The sequence below is a fragment of the Lygodium microphyllum genome, chromosome 4, assembly GCF_053477565.2.
Source record: "Lygodium microphyllum isolate KBCC chromosome 4, Lygodium_microphyllum_v1.1.10, whole genome shotgun sequence".
NCBI classification, from domain to species: domain Eukaryota; kingdom Viridiplantae; phylum Streptophyta; class Polypodiopsida; order Schizaeales; family Lygodiaceae; genus Lygodium; species Lygodium microphyllum.
In genome coordinates, this window is record NC_141138.1 from 25,916,313 (window position 1) to 25,936,431 (window position 20,119).

The following is a 20,119-nucleotide window of genomic DNA, read 5'->3' on the forward strand; positions in this document are numbered from 1 at the left end:
TCTGTGAGAAGAATATCCTCATGGATGCTAACAAGATAGCACAATCTTTTAGGTTATGTCTAACAAAAAAAGGTAGAACATAGTTTACAAGCCTAGACAACATTAAAAGAACAACTTTGGCATGCTTAATAACTTGTTTATCAAATGCTTCTCGAAATCGGGATACTCTGATAGCTTGATTTTCAAGCTCATGAATGTGAGCCAAAAGGACAAGGAGGAGCTCCAAGACTATGTCACACATTTGAGGAGTCTCTACAAGAGAGTCCCAAAGCCTAAGCTAAGAGACCTACATCTAGGGTAGTGTCAATTATTTTTATTAATGGTATCAAAAACAAAGAGTTGTACAATGCCTTAATGAGCAAATCTAGCTTGCAAAGAGATGTACTGGAAAGTGTGTTTGATGAAGCTATAAGAGTTGGCAACTTGCTAAAGAAAAGGGGCAATAAAGCCATGTAGTTGATAATAGTGAAAGATCCACTATCCATAGTGAGCAAGCAACATCTAAAGCATAGGATCAAGGCAAGAGAGTGGACTTCACATAGGAAATATCTAACCTCAAGCTAGATATTTTCAAGTTTCAAGATGCCCTGTGAAGACCCATAAGAGCAAACATCTAGTGTGTGCACTACGAGGGTAACCACTTGTCAATAGAGTGCCTAGAACCTAGACCTAAACATATGCTAACTCTGGAAGGTACGGGCATGAGGCTATACATTGTAGGCTGCCTCAATAATTGCCTTACCAATAGCACTACCATATGAACTACCAATACTAGTTTGTTTGAGGGGCTCCATTTGCTCTATTAGCACCTAATGACCAAAGGCCAATTGTACTCTCGCACCAATCATAACTCTACCCCAAAGCGATGCTTGTGTGCATTATGTTGAGGACCCACTTGAGAAGGAGCCATACACAAATTCCTATATGTTGCACAATGAGGAGGGAAATTTGGTCATTATGGACTATAGGCCCATCTTGGTCTGACATTGGCCAAGGGAAGGGGATGAGGACCAAGAGCAATGCAATCACAAGAATAATTGACCTACTAGAATTGAGGTGATCCTGGACATATATCATCCTGTTTCCCTAAAAAGGAATGAGCCAATAAGGAAAAATCCAAGTTGAGATGACCTAAATGTGGGGTTGCACATTTATATGTAGACTACCCTAGAAGAAAAGCATCAACTAGTACCTCAAGCATGCCATCTATACCCTTAGAACTATTTGGTATCAAGTCATTGGATGATGAGACTACCCCTATACAACTAAACTGATGACTAGGGCACAAGCCAAGCAAGTTGAAGTGTCAAAGTATCTAGGTCTAGTAATGTGGATGATTCTTCTATAGGCAAGAAGAGGAGGAAGAAGAAGAAGAAGAAGAGAGATGAAGGAAAATTTAATCCAAAGAGTGAAAATGTTACAACACTAACATTGGGGAGGAAAATACCTAATGCAAAATCTGAAACCTCATATCCAAAGATTGAAAAGAAGGGAAATTTTAACCCAACCCGAGGCACAGGCTGGGTAGAGGAGGCTCAAGTGCACATTGGGAAATTAATACCAGACCATGAGGATCAATAAATATCTATCATAGAGCCACCCCCTCACTAACTTACATAAGATTAGTGAGACCAGCCAAGAGTGAAAGCCTCAAGCACACTTGGATGAACCCATCTTGCCTTAAGATGACTTAGAACTAGAAGCTCAAGTACCCACAAGAGGCAATTTCAATGAAGTTGATGCATAATTATTAGCATCCCTTATGTCCACACAAGTATCGTTGCCTTTGGGCTAGCTAATGAGACAAAACTAGGGGATTATGGTGTACATTTAAGGCATGGGTTGAGGGACAAGAGCGATCAACAATACTAATAAAAGCAAACAATTACACACAATCACTAATTTTTCCAAGATCCCCTCCACAAAGAGCTCTTTTTCTCAGCCACAACCCTCTTCTCTAATTCACTATAAATATGAGGTATGGGGAGGCACAAGGGAACACAAGGAGACCCTAAGAGGCTGCAAGAGAAAGGTAGAAGGATACCCCTCTAAGAGATTTCAAGAAGGAGCTTGAGAGAGAGAGAAAGAGAGAGAGAGAGAGGAGCTACCCCGAGAGGCTACAAGGGAGAGAGTTCTCTCAATTCCCCCTATCTTATCTTTGACTAAACCACCTTCTCTTAAGCTTGAGTCCATCTCAAAATCCATTCCTCATTCTTATCTCTCGAATGTATTTGCGGATGATGGCCCCCAAGTGAAGAATGTTGCGTACGGATGGCAATCCCACAACCAGCAATGAAGCTTTGGGCAAAGGCATCATTGTCAAACCAACTACGATACCGGTCATAGGTAGTGTATTTCCAAATTGATAGATGGTTTTTTTTATTCTTGTATGAGATGTGTTAGGCCCCACACTATGATGCACAAGTATAGGTCATCGAAAAGGACAAATTTCATCCCACATATTCGAAAGATAGAGCTTGCAAAGTGCACGTATCAAGGGAAGTTAATTGCACCTAGTTGCATATGGCTTATTCTTTGATAGAGCAATTACAAGGAATAATCGGTGAGGGGTTATGAATGGCATAATCATAAACAGAATGACATTAAAATTTACACATACAAGTGTTAAGTAATTTTTGCATAGAATCCCTCTTTGATCCCAAGGGGGATAGCGAATATGCGATGGAATTGTTATCGCATATATTCTTGTATTGTTTGGGAAAAATACAATTAGTTTTTGTTGGTTGATTGAAAAACTCCCTAAATGCTTGTACATTCAACTGATTGTTGGATTGTGGTTTGGATGATTACTCCAAGTGCTTGTGATTGATGGTAAGTTCATGGTGAGAGTCTGTGATAACAAATTTCCATGGGGAATAAAGGAATGTTTTCTTGGAAGATGATATTAGATTAATTGCCTTGATTGTGCTTGATTCTTAATTGGATTAACTAAGGAATGATATTTTGTGAGGGTAGATCATCTCCAAGGTCACACCGCATTTTAACGCGAGAGGGCACTGCTCGATTCTTGGGCTGAAGGTGGTGGAAAGGCCAACCATGGAAGTTGTGTCTCACTCCTAGGTCGCTTGGGGTCAGTGGATCTCTGGACATCCCTTGCCTAGTCCGGAACGGAGTTGTAGACTGCCATGTCTGTGGCGTTGGAAGATCCTATTCTAAATAATGGATGGAATTTATGGTGCCATGTGATTTGGATCAAGTACTTATGTTGGACAGAAGGGATACATAATTTCTCCTGTATGGGTAGGAGACAAAGATTAACTTGAAGATAAGTTAAGAAACTTGTTTGTCAAAAAGGATTTCTTGCTCTATTTTTGTGTCAATGTTTTAAGTTACGTGAACAAACCCTATTCCCTAAAAAGGTTAATTAAGGAAGCTAATTTTAAATGTCACATATAAATGTGATAGGAACTAATTAGATAACTAAAGAACGCCTACTGAGGGAAGTGGTTGGACGAAACCCCCGATAGGTCCGTCCTACGAAAGGGTGGTCCGAGAGAATTGGGAGGCTTCTCACAAGGTTTTACCATCGTTTGACCTTTAGGCAGTGCTAGGTTAGAACTCAACCTTTAGGCAATGCTAGGTTAGAACCTAGGTTAGAATCCGATTCATACTATTTTAGGGGATTGGAATGGGACTATACCTTAGGGCAGAGAGATTGAATGGCACATCCCTTTCATTTCCCATTCTCTTTGAATCAAGTGCGGCATGGATCCGACGCTAGAATAATGTTAAGAGACCTTGACCACCAGGAATCCAGATTTCAGGTCGATCCTAGTGGGTTCTACCACAAACGTTCCCTTGCGAGGCGGACTCAAGAAACCCTAGGTGATAAAACCCATAACATTCCATGGGATTATTTGGTAGCGACACTTAGATTTGTTTCTTGATGGACCACTAAAATGTGATTGGACAACCAATAGGTGGGCATGTTACAATTGGCATCAGAGCAAAATTTTGTAATGATATGGGATTGATTTATGTATGGTTCATAGATATATCTTAAACAGAATAACCTAAATGGTATGGCTTGATTGTCAAGCACCTTCTGCACCCATGAATGCTAACATGCAAGAGAAGAAATTCCTTCTCAGGCCAATAAAGGCACCCAATTTTGATGGAGAAGGGATAGACATCGCACCAAAGGCAGAGATATGGATTGAGTGTATGGATGATTATTTCTCTACTTCAAGAACCGCTTTCTCCAATCAAGCAATGATAGCCAAACTTAAGTTAGTTGGCCACACTCGGATATATCAAATGCAATAAGTTTTTGTTTTAAAAGACCGCATGCTTATGAGTGGTTAGAGTGTCGCAACAAATGCTTGATGGGTCTTACCCCACAAGTTTCAGAATGAAACCCCTAGTTTCTCTCGAGATGAGGACATCTTGATTTCTCTAAGGGGAGGAGGATGTAATATTTCTACACATTAAAAAATTAGTTGGTTAGTTCAAAAGTTAGTTAGTCAATTAATAAGTTAGTAAGATTACTAACTAAAGACTAACTAAAGTAAAAATCAACTAATGTTAATAACTAACGATTTTTATTAAAAATATATTTTTTATTTAGAAAACTGAGTCATAATCCAAAATTTTTCTTGGATTGACAAGAACTATAGCCACCCTTTATGAAGGATGGATTTTAGGCCCCGGAACGTGCCTAAAAATAGGAGAAAAATGTGGAAATGCGGGGGAAAATGCTCAACCACGAAGGCGGCGGCTCAACCTAGGACGATTTTAAGCGTCAAGTGCTTGACGGGCACCCGTATGACACCCCGAGAATTTTCATAATTTTTTCATGCGCCTGTGCAAGTGACGGAATTTTCCGGTCAGTTTGTGGTCACAAGACGGTCGCGTAGGATTTTTCTGGGCTCGAATCGGACGTCGGACACGGGAAATATGGCAAAACCCGGGAGGGTGCCCAAAAAAGGGCCAGAAATGAAAGGGTGGCCACTTGAGGATTGAAGGGGTGCCCCCCCAATTTAAAAAAAAAGGAGGGCGGCATGTACTCGCGCTGATGAGCGCGCAGAAAAACGGCGCCCCCCCCCCCCCCCCCCCCCACAATCATGATGGCAGGCTGAACATAAGCCATGGAAGTGATCATGCCAGGCTCCTGCCTCCGGTCTACGCTCCGCATCGCCTCCTCTCACGCGCAAAATGGTGGACTGGTTGGAGAGAGAGAAAATCAGTCTTTCTCTCTCCTCCCTCTCTCTCCTCTTAACCCCCGTTCGTGCGTGGAAGAGTAGAATGGAAATGGATGGCCGGATGGATGCCGATTCTTGACGAGATTGAAGGGCAATGCCAAATCATTGTAGATTTCTGATTGCAAGCAGAATTCATGGCTGGAAATCAATCGTGGGACGTGCCAAATTTAATGGGAAAATCCGCAAGACACGGTAATAATCATTTTTATAAAGAAAATGACCTTTTGAATCAAAATTGGTTGATAAAAATGTGTTCATATGGATTGAGTTTTGAGTATGTCATGCTTTGAGTTGTTTTCTGGCTGTTCATCATTTGAAAATCAGAAAAACATGTGCGGGATAGCAGAAAATGGAAAACCGAGACACGAAAAACCATAAAAATGAAGGAAAATAGGGTTTTTTGGGCTAAAAATGATGCAATAAATTAATCCACACCTACTAAAATTCTTTTTCTGCTGAAATGAAGTAAGGGCCACAGCCCATAAGCTGAACTTTATTTTCTGCAATTAAAAAATGGGAGAAAATGGGGAAAATTGCAAGAAAATGGTGGAAAAACCCTAAAAATAGAGGAAAATTTATATTTTGGGCTTTGGAAAATTGGGAAAATTATGAGTAATGTCCGTGAATGTATAGTGAGGCTAAGGCATGAAGATTTGCTTCAGATCAGCCTTGCTTCCATGTTTTAGTTCGGTTTTGTCTGCTTTTGATATGAAAAATAAGGGAAAAAGCCGTAAAATGCCATGCAACGAAGCACGAACGGTAGTGGGAAATCATTAAAAGAATGTTTTTGCACTTGTGCACAATGCTGTTTTGTTAAATGTTTGAGCACTGGACATCCACGAAATGCATAGAGCATGAAAAGAATTTAAAAGTATCAGTGATCAGCTCCTGGACATGCATTGCAATTGGTTTATGAGGACATGCCCTACGTTGAGAGAGGGCCACAGCAACTTCCTGATGAGCCCATGACACTATGCAAGGATCACCATCCTGTCAAACTGGCCATAGGAGCTGACTATCTAGCAATAGCAGGAGCTCCAATCCTGACTCTTCAAGTTTTCCTTCCTCTATCCACAAGCCTTGGATGGAGTCTTACCCTTAGAGGTAATAAAAAGGATCATTTGTTTGGGCAATACTTTGGCGAACCGATGGTTCAAGGAGCGGAGAATCGTAATCACACAATGGAGGCACGAACCCGCGGACTACTGGCAAGATAAGGTCTATTAGGTTCCCAAAACCATCCAAGGTTACGAGGCACAACCAATGTGGCGGAGGAGGATTTGGGACACCAATTTTGATACATGGATGGCCTTCTGCGGTACATTATTGGAAGAAAGAAATGATCCTATCTACATGCCCTACCCTCGTAGACATGGAGTGGATTACAATAGGGGGATGCATGGCAGATACGACTTCTCAAAGATCTACAATGTCAACACAGCAACTCCCTACGAATGCACGACCTTTAAAGTAGGGGTCTTGTGCCCATCCATCAACTGCTTCCTTGAGGATTTCTCTTCCTGCCCAGACCCAGCCTTCATAACCACCTGTAACTACCTTAGGACCATTAGGTTTTTACTTAAGTAAAATCCAGCAGCTGAGGAAGCCCACCTTCCCCCACTCTTTTTTGACATTATCTCAGGAATAGATAGCCACACTATGGCTAGGCTCATGATGAGGGCAACCTTGCTTCCCTCTTTTTGTATGAAGATCCTTGAGGACATGATTGATAGCCACTTTATGAGGTGCAATCATCCTTTCTTGTCAACCACACCTCTTAATGCAAAGGCTAGTATTAAGGAATACATGCAGAGCCACAGCTTTTTGACTAAGTCCCTAAGACCACATCGTGAATTGTCTGAGGAAGATCAAGATAGATCCTAGAAGCACCCCTTGCATCAAAATGCTGGCTATAATCATCTACTAAAAAAAAGAGAGAGAAAAGAAAAGAAAAAGACAAAGAAAGAAAAAGTGGAAACACTGGACCCCCCCAAAAGTAACTTGAGTGCCACCATCACTACACCTAGGGTTTTCATACCTAGCCTCATCCCCCACTGCACATGCTTAGGGCACATATGTTGATAAACAAAGATCTAGAGCTATGCTAGCTATGGTAGATGGAGGTTATACACCATAAACATGACTGAGATAAAGGATTGTAACTCAAGTGAATTAGGTTCCAAGATAGATTAACTTGGACTCGTAAACACAATCTTGAGTGTCAGAAAATGATGGTACCTTTTCTCTCATTTGAAAATGAAGCCAAGTACATGCTTATATAGCTTTTGGATGGTTCCACTCTTCCTCACTGTGCTTATGGGTTTTTAGACATCTCTTCCTAAAGCAACCCCCCCTCAAATGATGAGTCTCTACCCTTGCTAGCTTTTTCTCCCTTTCATGTGAACATGGACCAGGAGACTAACTGTTTGGTAGCCTAGTCAAGTTAAGGCTTGAAACTTTACATCTTGGTAGGGTTTTTACATTCACTATGGGAAACAAGATCCACTAAGGGAAACACAATCCTTTATGGGAATTTCTTTGTCATAAGTAGCAGAAACAATTTCTTCATCTTCTTTTTGGTTATTGTCTTTTTCTTGGTCTTTTGCTCCAATCTTTAATCTTCTAGCATTCTTTGTTGGTCTTCTTTATCTTCTTGGACTTCTTTTACTTTATGCTCTTGTTCTTTTGTTTTTTTGGTTGATGCTTAGTGCTTTTTCTTGTGCTCCAGTCTTCCTGATGTTATCCTTTTGTTTAGATTCATAATAAATTAAGGTTATGATTGAGTTCTAACCAATTTATTTATTTTGTAGCTGAAGACTGCTAGGTATTCACTTTTGTCGATTTAATTTTATTATTTTCTAACAATTGTGAATGCTTCAGTTGATGTGTAGAGTAGGCAGTGGTGGCGTTGGGAAGCATTGGAGGATAGCATGTATTCAAATTATTATCATTTTTTATGGCCACGCATCTTAGGCATGGTGCCAATATTTTGACGTGCTTATTGAAGCACTTGATATTTATTTATTATTTTTGTATGTGCACGGGGCACGATTTAAATATTTGTATTGGACATTGCATTTGGGTACCGGCCGATTCCTTGGGCACCCCCAATAGCTTTAATTCTTTAGTGGGACAAAAGTAAACACAAAAGCTAAAGCGTGCTAATTGTAAATTAGGCTATTTTTTTGACCTTGGAGATGAATAATATATCAAATACATGCTTTGTGGAGCGCTCACACAAGGCATGGGGGGAAATTGTACCCAATTAGTCTCTTGCTTCATGTCATGCAAGCTTTCTTCCTTGTTCTTTGTGCAAAAGTAGAGTTCTTTTGTTCTTGGGGACCTTCCGACGCTCACTACGCACGCATACAATGTCCAATTTGTGCACTAGTGGTGTCAAAGCGAAGCTGAGATTGAGAGCTTCCAATCGCTTACCATCTCACGTGAACGTAGAGGTCTTGAAATGATCGAGCTCTACAGTCAATCTCATGGCAAAGGGTCGATACCAGCGTATTCCTGGCAATCAAGAACCCCCTGCTAGACACTCAGATCATGAAGGACCGGCTTCTGTAGGACCACGTGAGAAGCTTCTATAACAAGTTATTTTTTCTATGCTCTCAGATAAGCAATTTCCATTAAAGTTTGGATTACAAGCTTGATAAGCTTTAGAAGAAGCTTTTAAAAAGCTTAAACCCCCCCAATTTTTCCGTCGACGGTGGCAATATGTACTGCAGGTCGTCGAAACGGTCCATGACATCCTCTTGACCCCACGAAATCACGAAATTTTTAAAAAGCTAAAGCTTTAGAAATTCAAAGCTTCTAAAGCTTCAAGTTTCAATTCCAACTCTTACCATAGCGGTAGTTCCTATCCAATTAAACATGAACCTGTCTTCAACTCTCTAGAAGCCCCTGTTCACACCTATGGACTGACAGAACCAGATTCTAGCGAACAGTTTGCAACATGCAGTATACACGCAAGATTATTTTTGGGAAGATGACCTGATATGAAATTCCACATCCGCAAAGGAGAAATACTACAAAAAAAGCCAATTTAAAAAAAAAGAAATAAGCCTTGTAAACCTGACTTTGAGATACGCTCATCATGCTAACGAGATTTCGAGTGTGTGAGGTCTTTTGGAATTTTATAGGATGTCCGATCAAACCATGGAAGATTTTATGGCTGAAGGTGACCTACCCGAACCAACGACAGAGCAAAAACTAGATTTGATTATAATGCAGCTTCAAGAGGAATGAAGAGCACGTCAAACCTTGCAATCTCAATTGGCCAACCTGCAACGATCTACCGCCAACCAAGATGGACTGCAACCTGAAGATCTTATACAACGTACGACCAATGCAACACTTGAAGCGCAATCTATTTGAAAAGAAACAAAGATAAGTAAAAGGAACTTCAAATTTCATACTTTCAATGGGTCACGTGATAGAAAGACTGTACTTGCTTTTATCAGTCAATTTGATGATTATTTCCATGAAGAACAGTATGCTGAGAAAGAAAAATTAAGTGTGTCACTAACCATCTAGTTGACCAAGCATCCCTATGGTGGACTGTTGTCCACAAAAGCATTGATTGTTCCACTACCTGGGAGACTTTCCAAAAGAAATTTTTGTAGAATTTCCTTCCACCCCAATTCCACAAAAAAGCAATCAAACAATGGGATCTTCTGTAACAAAAGGATCCTGAGCCTATTTCACAATATACCGAGCATTTTTGGAACGCTTTATTGCAACTACGAATGCTTGAAGATGTACATGAGGCAACCCATAAACGCAAGTTTATGTCTAGCTTACTTGGACATTTTTATGCGGAAGTCAACATGTTCAAGCCAATAACTCTCGAAGATGCAATTTCCTTGGCCCATGACACTGAAGACAAAATTTGAGGACGAGAGAAGCAACCACAACAATTTCAAACTAATGGTAACTTTGGTTCAAAACAATTCAATTCAAATTTTTGAAGATTCAATCAAAGTCGTTTCCTTCCATCTTCATTCCATAAATCTTGGACGCGATCACCTACTTTGCCATCAAACACAAATTCAAGCCCTAAGCCATCTCTCCACCAGTCAAATCCCAACATTCCTAAGCCATCTCTCCAGTCAAATCCCAACATTCCTAAACTTCCTGCTATTACCAATAATGTATCAAAAGCCAAACCCATAGTCTGTTACAAATGTCATCAACTTGGACATCTAGCGGCCAATTGTCAATTCAAAAAGCCAACCGTTCATATCAATTATTTGGGAGCGACAGAAGATGAAGAACATGAAGAGATGCCAGATTTCACGGAAGACGATGACAACATTGGTACTACTTCAGATAGTTTACCAAGAATGCCAAATCCCAATCCTTTATTAATGATGAAATGTCTTGTGCATGGTAAAGAAAAGATTGTTTTACATGATGATGGGAGCACACACTACTTTATTTCTGCAAAATTGGTCAAAGAATTGAATTTGCATACTGTTTCTACACATTACCGCATCAAGGCTGCATTCTTAGGTGCTAGATACAATGAAACACAAGAAGTGTATGACTTTGAAATTAAAATTGGTGATTATATTGAATGTAGAAATTTCTTAGTTGTGCCTTTGCAATCTAGTGACATTATCTTAGGAATGCCTTGTCGACATCAGTACAATCCTGATATAGATTATTCCACGCATTCAATGAAAATTCATTCTAAAGGGAAACAAATCACATTGCATGGTATACACACTTTCAATAATTTTCCATTACTTAGTCATACACAAGTTAAACGTGCATTACGGAAAAGTGGCAAATCCTATTTAATATGGGTGAATGAAATCGAAGCTAAAGAAAATCAGATGCATCCTAGGCACGCACAATTTCTTTCCCAATTTCAAGATTGTTTTGTTGTGCTGATTTACCACCTGGATTACCACCTATGCATCCTGAAGATCATAAGATAGACCTAATTCCTATATCACAACCACCATGTAAAGCACCATATAGACATAACCAAATTGAACAAAAAGAAATTCAAGCCCAAATTGAAGAATTGTTAACCCGAGGACTTAGTAGACCTAGTAGTTCTCCATTTGGTGCACCTGTCTTATTAATGAAGAAAAAAAACAATACCTATCGCATGTGCATTGATTATCGTGCCCTAAATAAAATTACTGTTAAGAATAGATATCTGATTCCTAGGGTAGATGATCTTATGGACAAGCTACAAGGATCTGCCATATTCAGCAAGATAGATCTTAAATCTATATACCATCAAGTAAGATTGGGCACATCTGATATATTCAAAACTGTATTTAGAACAAAATCTGGACACTATGAATTCCTGGTTATGCCTTTTGGTTTAACTAATGCACCAACCACATTCAGTCGTATGATGAATCACATAATTTTGAAGCATCAACATTGTGTTATTGTTTTCTTTGATGACATATTGGCTTTCAGTAAGAATGAGAACGAGCATTACGAACATTTATCTTTGGTTTTTAAATAATTAAAAGAGAATCAATTATATGCCAATCCAAAAAAGAGTAAAATTTTCCAATCTGAAATTGAATATCTAGGACATATTGTTTCATCTGAATGTATTAAAGTTGACCCTAAAAAGATAAAAGCAATTTTGAATTGGCTGATACCCAAAAATGTGCATGAATTATGTTCTTTCTTAGGTCTTGCTAGCTTTTACAGAAAATTTGTAAGAAATTTTTCATTGCTTGCATTTTGATTTACTGAAACATGCTTTAACTCATGCTCCTGTATTACAATTACCTGACTTCAATAGACCATTTTTCTTAGTAGTTACTGATGCTAGTGGATCTGGAATAGGAGCAGTCCTTATGCAAGATTCTCATCCCATAGCCTACTCTAGCTGCAAACTTAAATCCTCTGAACTTAAGTATTCTACCTATAATAAGGAATTGCTAGCTGTAGTACAAGCTTTACGTCAATGGAAACATTATTTAATGGGATATGAATTCATGATCAAAACTGACCAACAAAGCACTAGATATCTCCTTAATCAACCACAAATATCTGACCGACACATTAAATGGGCTGCTTTTATTCAAAGTTTTCATCCACTCATACAATATCAACCCGAAAAATAGAATGTTGTTACCGATGCTTTAAGTAGAAAACCCACTATTCATAATATTTATGTGATATCTTTTGACTCTCTTCTCCCTATGAAAGACGCTTATGACCAAGACCCTACTTTTCAAGCTGATTGGAATAAACTAGTTGCAAATAATTTGATTCCCATTGATTCATTGTCTTACACTGGATGGATTTATGTTTTATGCAAAAAGATTATGTGTGACTCTTTCCATTTCAATCATTTGTTTTGCATGAAATTCATTGTCCCCCATATCAAGGTCATAGAGGAATTATATCTACTTTGCGTATACTCATTGAAGATTTTTATTGGCCACACATGGAAACTGATGTATCTAACTTTGTATCTGAATGCTTAATTTGTCAAAGACTTAAAAGACACCATGGTAAACGATATGGTTTATTAATGCCTTTGCCAATTCTAGAACGACCATGGGAACAGATTTCAATGAATTTTATCATTCGTTTACCTAATACTAAAGCTAATCATGACAGGATTTGGACTATTGTTGATAGGTTTAGCAAACAAGCATATTTCATTCCATGCAAGAAAACATTAACTATATCTCAAGCTGCTCAATTGTTCTTGAAAACTGTTTTCATTAGTCATGGTTTGCCAAAAGTTATTATTTCTAATCGTGATTCTAGATTCTGCAATAATTTTTGGATTACTTTGTTTGCTAACTTAGGAACAAAGATTGATTTTTCATCTGTATTTCATCCTAAAACAAATGGCCAAACAAAAGCTACTAACAGTACCATTTTAGATCTTTTGCATACATATACAATTTCAAAATCACAAACATGGAATACATATTTACATTTACTTCAGTTTGCATATAATAACACACCACATACAGCTACACAGAAAGCACTATTTGAAATTATTTATGGATATAGATTGCGTACACCTATTACATCATTGTCAAACAAAGTTCAAGTTGCTGATAATATTGCTAACATGCATGCTACTATTTTTTATGAAGTTAAAGATATGATTGCCAAAGCCCAGCAATCATACACAAAACAATCCAACAAGAAAAGAAAAGCTATGAGTTTCAAAGTTGATGATTATGTTTGGTTACGAATTGAAAAGCGAAGATTACAAAGTGTTGACAAACACCCTGTTGTCAAATTAGCCCCTAGATTTTATGGACCTATCAAGATCGTTCACAAAATCAATGACAATGCATTTAAACTAGAATTACCACAACACTGGAAAATCCACAACACTTTTCATATCAGCTTATTACAACCTTTTAGAGACAATTACCTGTACACCCTGTATATGAAAACCCTCCTTTGCTAGAAGAAGAAACTGAAATCCTTGAGCCTAAAACTATTCTAGATACTGACTTTATGACCACTAGAACTGGCCATAGATATTCTAGATATTTGGTTAAGTTTAAAAATCATCCTGTTGAAGAGGTCCAATGGATGCACGCTCGAGACCTAAGTGCTTACCCCACACTACTGGCTCCACATTGAGCTAATAGCAATTGAGGACAATTGCTATCCCACCCCGAGGGTATGATGCTAAGAGGCATATTCCATGGTGGATTCCGTAAAATTTTATTTATTACCGGGGCTCATACACAAGGTGGATTCCTTGTGCGAAAAGTTGATGGGGACACTTGTCCTTTTCAGATGTCTTGTTAATTTAATTTGCAAGTGGGTGACTCCATAGCGGGTGATTTCACAAAATACATATTTAAATTAATAGACGTTTATGAGTTTAGAGTGTACACTCATAATAAATTAAGGTTATGATTGAGTTCTAACAAAATTATTTATTTTGTAAGCTGAAGACTGCTAGGTATTCACTTTTGTCAATTTAATTTTATTATTTTCTAACAATTGTGAATGCTTCAATTGATGTGTAGAGCAAGCACAGCGGTGGCGTTGGAAAGCATTGGAGGATAGCATGTATTCAAATTATTATCATTTTTTATGGGCACGCATCTTAGGCATGGCGCCAATATTTTGACTCGATTATTGAAGCGCTTGACATTTATTTATTATTTTTATATGTGCATGGGCGCACGATTTAAATATTTGTATTGGACATTGTATTTGGGTACCGCTCGATTCCTTGGGTGCCCACTAGCTTTAATTCTTTAGTGGGACAAAACCAAACACAAAAGTTAAAGCGTATTAATTATAAATTGGGCTATTTTTTTGAGCTTCGAGATGAATAATATATCAAATACATGCTTTGTGGAGCGCTCACACAAGGCATGGGGGGAAATTGTACCCAATTAGTCTCTTGCTTCATGTCGTGCAAGCTTTCTTCCTTGTTCTTTATGCAAAAGTAGAGTTCTTTTGTTCTTGGGGACCTTTTGACGCTCACTATGCGCGCATACAGTGTTCGATCTATGTACCATGAGGTGCATCCTCCATAACATGCTCAGATATGGCTTTTTCAGCCTCTTTCTATTGCTCCATTTTACTTTGTGTTATATATTTAGATGGGCGTGAAGAGGAAGGACCAGCAGTGTCATCATCTCTTCTTCTCTTTTCTTCCAGAAGAGCTTCTTGATTATGAACCTCATCCAAATAAGCATATGCTGAAAATGAATCCACTGGTGCACTCATGTTCTTCCTCTATACTCTGACTTACATCAATCAATTCATACTTTGTCACTTTGCCCTTTTCCATGCAATCTAATGGTTGCATCCAAACGTGAGATTTTGCTTCAGCCATGCCTCCTTATTAAGCTTCATCAGTCCTTTCAATTCTCAACCCATATGTGGTTGCATCTATGGCAACAAATGTTGTCATTGCAGCCATCTCTTCTAACCTCTTCTGCATGCCACCATTTTCCAAAATTTGAATCTATTGGAAGATGAGTTTCTATTGCATGTATATTTCCATCTTTCCAAAAGACCAACCTTTTTTATTCCGCTTCATGGTAGGTTGTATAGTCTTGCTTTTCATGTTGTAAACTATCACACCAAATGCATCTCCTCTTGTATCCTTCTTTGAACGGTCTTTGGCGACCCTTCTCTTCTACCTTAACATCCAAATTTTTGACATTTGCATTGATTTCTGTTAAATTCAGCCTCAACTCATGCATGCCGTTGATTAATTCATCCATAGCATCACCTTTAAGAACTGGACCAACAGGTATAGTCGGTTGTCCCATGATAGCCACATGCCCCTTGGCTGCGATTTCAACCCCCTTCTGAGCACTGGCAGGTGTAATACCTTTACCCCATCTTAATTTCATCCGCTCTCTCTTCACTAATATATGCATTGCCTCAGCTACATTAGCCCAATCTGATTTCAGCCTCGTTTCAAAGGTGGCATCTTCTAAAAGATCAGTCAGCTTCTCCTGTAAGACAAGATCTGTAAAGCCTTCAAAAACAAATCAATTTTCTAACTCTCCAATGGTTGGTGCTCATCAGCATCCAACTGCATATACCGACTTTCAAATTCATGGAGCAAAGCTGTAGCAACCATCTTTTTATTGGGCTTTTCAATCCAATCTATAAATGACTTTTTAGTTACCAAGCCTGCATCTTCCAAGAAAAACTCTTCTCTCAAAGCTTTCTTAAAGCTTCCCGATCAGCATATCTTCTATGTAGCTCATTAATCCGGTAATGCAATGCCTGCATGGCCAAACAGGAGAAATAACGACTCCATGCATACTGCGGTACCCCATGAAACAACATCTTTTCTTCATACATCCAAATGAAGGCGAAACATTTTGACCCTTAAACTGCTTCATTTCCTGTCCCACTGGCCTACAATGCATTCACATCTAAGTAATCAATTCTTTATGCTTCCTATCGAGTTTGCATCTCCTGTTGTAAAAACACCTACCTATTGTTATTGTTGTTGCAAGAAAGCAATCATCTATTGTAAAGCATCACCACCACTTCAACCTACAAAATCCCCCATATTTTCACACTTGCTACCAACTTTCATATCAAGTTCACCATTGTCGAAAGTCTACCATGGGGGTAAGAGACAGTAGGGTGAAGGGAGTTCAAGGGTAGACAAAACAAAAGGGAATTCAAGAAATAGGAGATATATAAGAGAATTGATAGAGGTGAATCCAGTCAAATTATTTCAACATCATGTCATACATGGAAGACATCAGCTTATCATCATAGCTGATAACAAAATACATCCAAAGAAGGGAGGATCGAAGCCCAAGACACACTAAGACAATAGCCCAACTCATGCACAAATACATAACATAATCCATGAACATAACCCATGATCCATGCTGCTATTGTATCCACCATTGACTATTATAGGAATTCACCTCAAAAGTACATGTAGCTTCAGTCTAATGGAGGTAGAAGCCTTTGCAATTAGTACATATATCAGAAACTTTTGACAAATCCCTATCAAAGCTAATGAAAAACTTCAGCCCTGTCAATAACAGAGTATTCTATCCCTCAATCAAGGCTTCAAAATTCATACAAATTCAATCATAAGCTCCTTTAATGATCGCCCAAGATTTCCTTGCTATTTGGGAACCGTATCTAATACATGCATGCATTAAGATCACTTATTACAAGCTCTTCCAAATTGAGTGTGGTCTATTTTTTTCCTCTATAATTGTTGCTATTAGCATCACAAATAGACCTACATACATCACTGTATACATCACAAAAATTGTCACGATATACATTGCAATGTGCATCACAACTTGTATCGCATATGGCAATGTGTATTGTGATATACATTCCAACACATATTGGGACGATTTTGTAGAGACGTTTATATTGATGGTTTTAGTGATGATGGGGATAATTTTTTGGATGAATAATTTCATTGTTTTAAATGTCAATATATGGCTTGTATCTTGCCATATATCTTGTAGTGTGGAAGAAAATAGGACTAAAAACATGGTCTGAAAATGCACCTTCTATGGGGGAAAAGACAATAAAGAATAGTGGGCATCAAGCTCAAGAAGAAAGCTTCATGTCAGGGATGATCTATGGAAAGGAAAAAATAATATTAGAGCAACAAATCTGAGATGTAGAAGGATAAATTGTTATAAATGGGAGGTATGTAGGGTTGAATTGTTCTTATCAAGAGTTGATGCCAAGAGGCATATTCCACGATGGCTTCCATGAGACCACGGTGGACTCCGTAAGGTTTTACTGTGGATTCCGCAAAACTATATTTATTTGCCAAGGTTTGTACACAAGGTGGATTCCTTGTGCAAGAAGTTAATGGGGACGCCTATCCTTTTCAGGTGTCATGTTAATTTAATGTGCACGTGGGTAACTCCACATTGGGTGATTCCGCAAAATACATATTTATATTAATGGACACTTATGAGTTTAGAGTGCACTCATATTAAATTAAGGTTAGGACAGCGTTCCAACCTATTTATTTATTTTGTAGCTGAATACTGCTAGGTATTCACTTTTGTCGATTTAATTTTATTATTTTTTAACAATTGTGAATGCTTTAGTTGATGTGTAGAGCAGGCAGTGGTGGCGTTGGGAAGCACTGGGTGATAGCACATATTCAATTTACTTAGAAGAGATTATCATTTTTTATGGGTGCACGTCTTATCATTAAAGGTGTGGCGCTAATATTTATTTAGACAAACTTATTTATTAAAGTGCTTGATAAATATTTTATTATTTTGTATGTGCATGGGCATATACTTTAAATATTTCATTATTGGACATTGTATTTGGGGACAACCCCGACTCTTGGGCTGCCCAACTGCTTTATTCTTTATTTGGACAACAGAAAACACAAAAGCTAAAATATGCTAATTGTAAAATTGGGCTATTTTTTGAGTTTTGAGATGAATAAATTTATAAATGCATGCCTTGTGAAGCGCTCACACAAGGCATGGGAGGAGATTGTACTCAATTGGTCTTTTTACCACACGTCGTGCAAGTCTATTCTCTTGATTTTTGAGCTTAAAGTAGAGTTATTTGTTCTTGAGGACCTCCTGGCACTCACTATGTACACATCGAGCATCCAATTTGTGCACGAGTGGTATTAGAGCGAAGTTGAGATCAAGGGCTTCCGATCGCTTACCATCTCGCGCGAAGGTGAATCTCTTGGAATGAACAGGCTCTAAAGTCAGTCTCACGACGATCTGTCAATACCAGCACATTCCAGGCAGCAGTGAGGAACCCCCTGCTGTGCTATTGGATCGTGAAGAACCGCTCCCTGTCGACAAAGGACCACTCGGGGAGCTCCTTTGTAAACACTTTTTTTTTTCCTCTCTCTCAGGCAAAATATAGAAATTGCCAAGCTTAATATCAATTACTAAGCTTAATTGTTTAAGCTTAAAGTTTAAAGCCACAAAATTTAATCATCAACAATAGCAGCATGTCCTGACTCACGATGACATCAGTGTCAATATCCTTGCATCTTGCAGATTGACGAATTTGTATAAGCTTTAATTAAAAATCCTAAGACTAAGCTTTATTAAAGCTTAGGAATTTCATTAATAATCTCCTTCTCAACAGTAGTTCACACACGATCAATCTTGAACCGGTTTTATAACTCCCTGCAAGCCTCTGCTCACACCCGTGCTGTGACAGAGATAATTTCCAGCAAACAGATTACTATACGCAGTCTACACGGGCAAAGTATTTGTTGAAGAAGGATTTTATCAACTTCCATGCTCACAAAAAGAAGAAATATCGCAAAAAGTCATTTTTTTAAAAAAGGAAGCAACCCTTGTAAACCCGACTTTGAGATACGCTCATCCCACTAACAAGATTTCGAGTGCGGGAGGTTGTTTGAAATTTTGCAAGATGACCGATCAAAATATGGAAGATTTTTTGGTCGAAGGTGACTTACCGAAACCAACGGTGGAGCAAAAATTGGACCTAATTATGATGCAGCTTCAAGAGGAATGAAGAGCACGTCAAATGTTGCAAGCTGAACTGGTCATTCTTCAATGATCTACTATCGAATAAGATGAACCACAACCCGAAGATGTTATACGACGTACGATCGATGCAACACTCAAAACACAATCTATCCAGAAAGAAGCCAAGAGAAGTAAAAGAAATTTCAAATTCCATACTTTTAATGGGCTACGTGATGGAAAGACTGTTCTCACTTTTATCAATCAGTTTAATGATTATTTCCATGAAGAATAGTATGCCGAAAAAGACAAACTCAAGCATGTCACAAACCATTTAGTAGACAGAGCATCGCTATGGTGGACTGTTGTCCGCAAAAGTATTGATTGTCCTACTACTTGGGAGGCTTTTCAAAAGAAATTTTTGTAGAATTTTCTTCCACCTCAATTCCACGAAAAAGCAGTTAAATAGTGGGATCTTCTGCAACAAATAGATCGCGAGTCTATTTCACAATATACCAAGCGTTTCTGGAATGCCTTATTGCAACTTTGAATGCTCGAAGATGTACCTGAGGCGATCCATAAGTGTAAGTTTATGTTTGGTTTGCTTGGTCACTTTTATGTGGAAGTGAACATGTTTAAGCCAATGATTCTCAAGGATGCGATTTCTTTGGCCCATGATGCTGAAGACAAAATTTGAGGACCAGAGAAGTGACCACTACAATTCCCAACTAATGGTAACTTCGATACAAAGCAATTCAATTCTAACTTTTGAAGATTCAATCAAAATCACTTTGTTCCATCTTCTTTTCGTAAATCCTGGACAAGACCCCATGCTTTACCATCCAACACAAATCCGAATCCTAAGCCATCTTTCCAGCCAAATCCCAACATTCCTAAACTCCCTGCTATTACCAATACTGTTTACAAAGCCAAATCCATAGTATGCTATAAGTGCCATCAACCTAGACATCT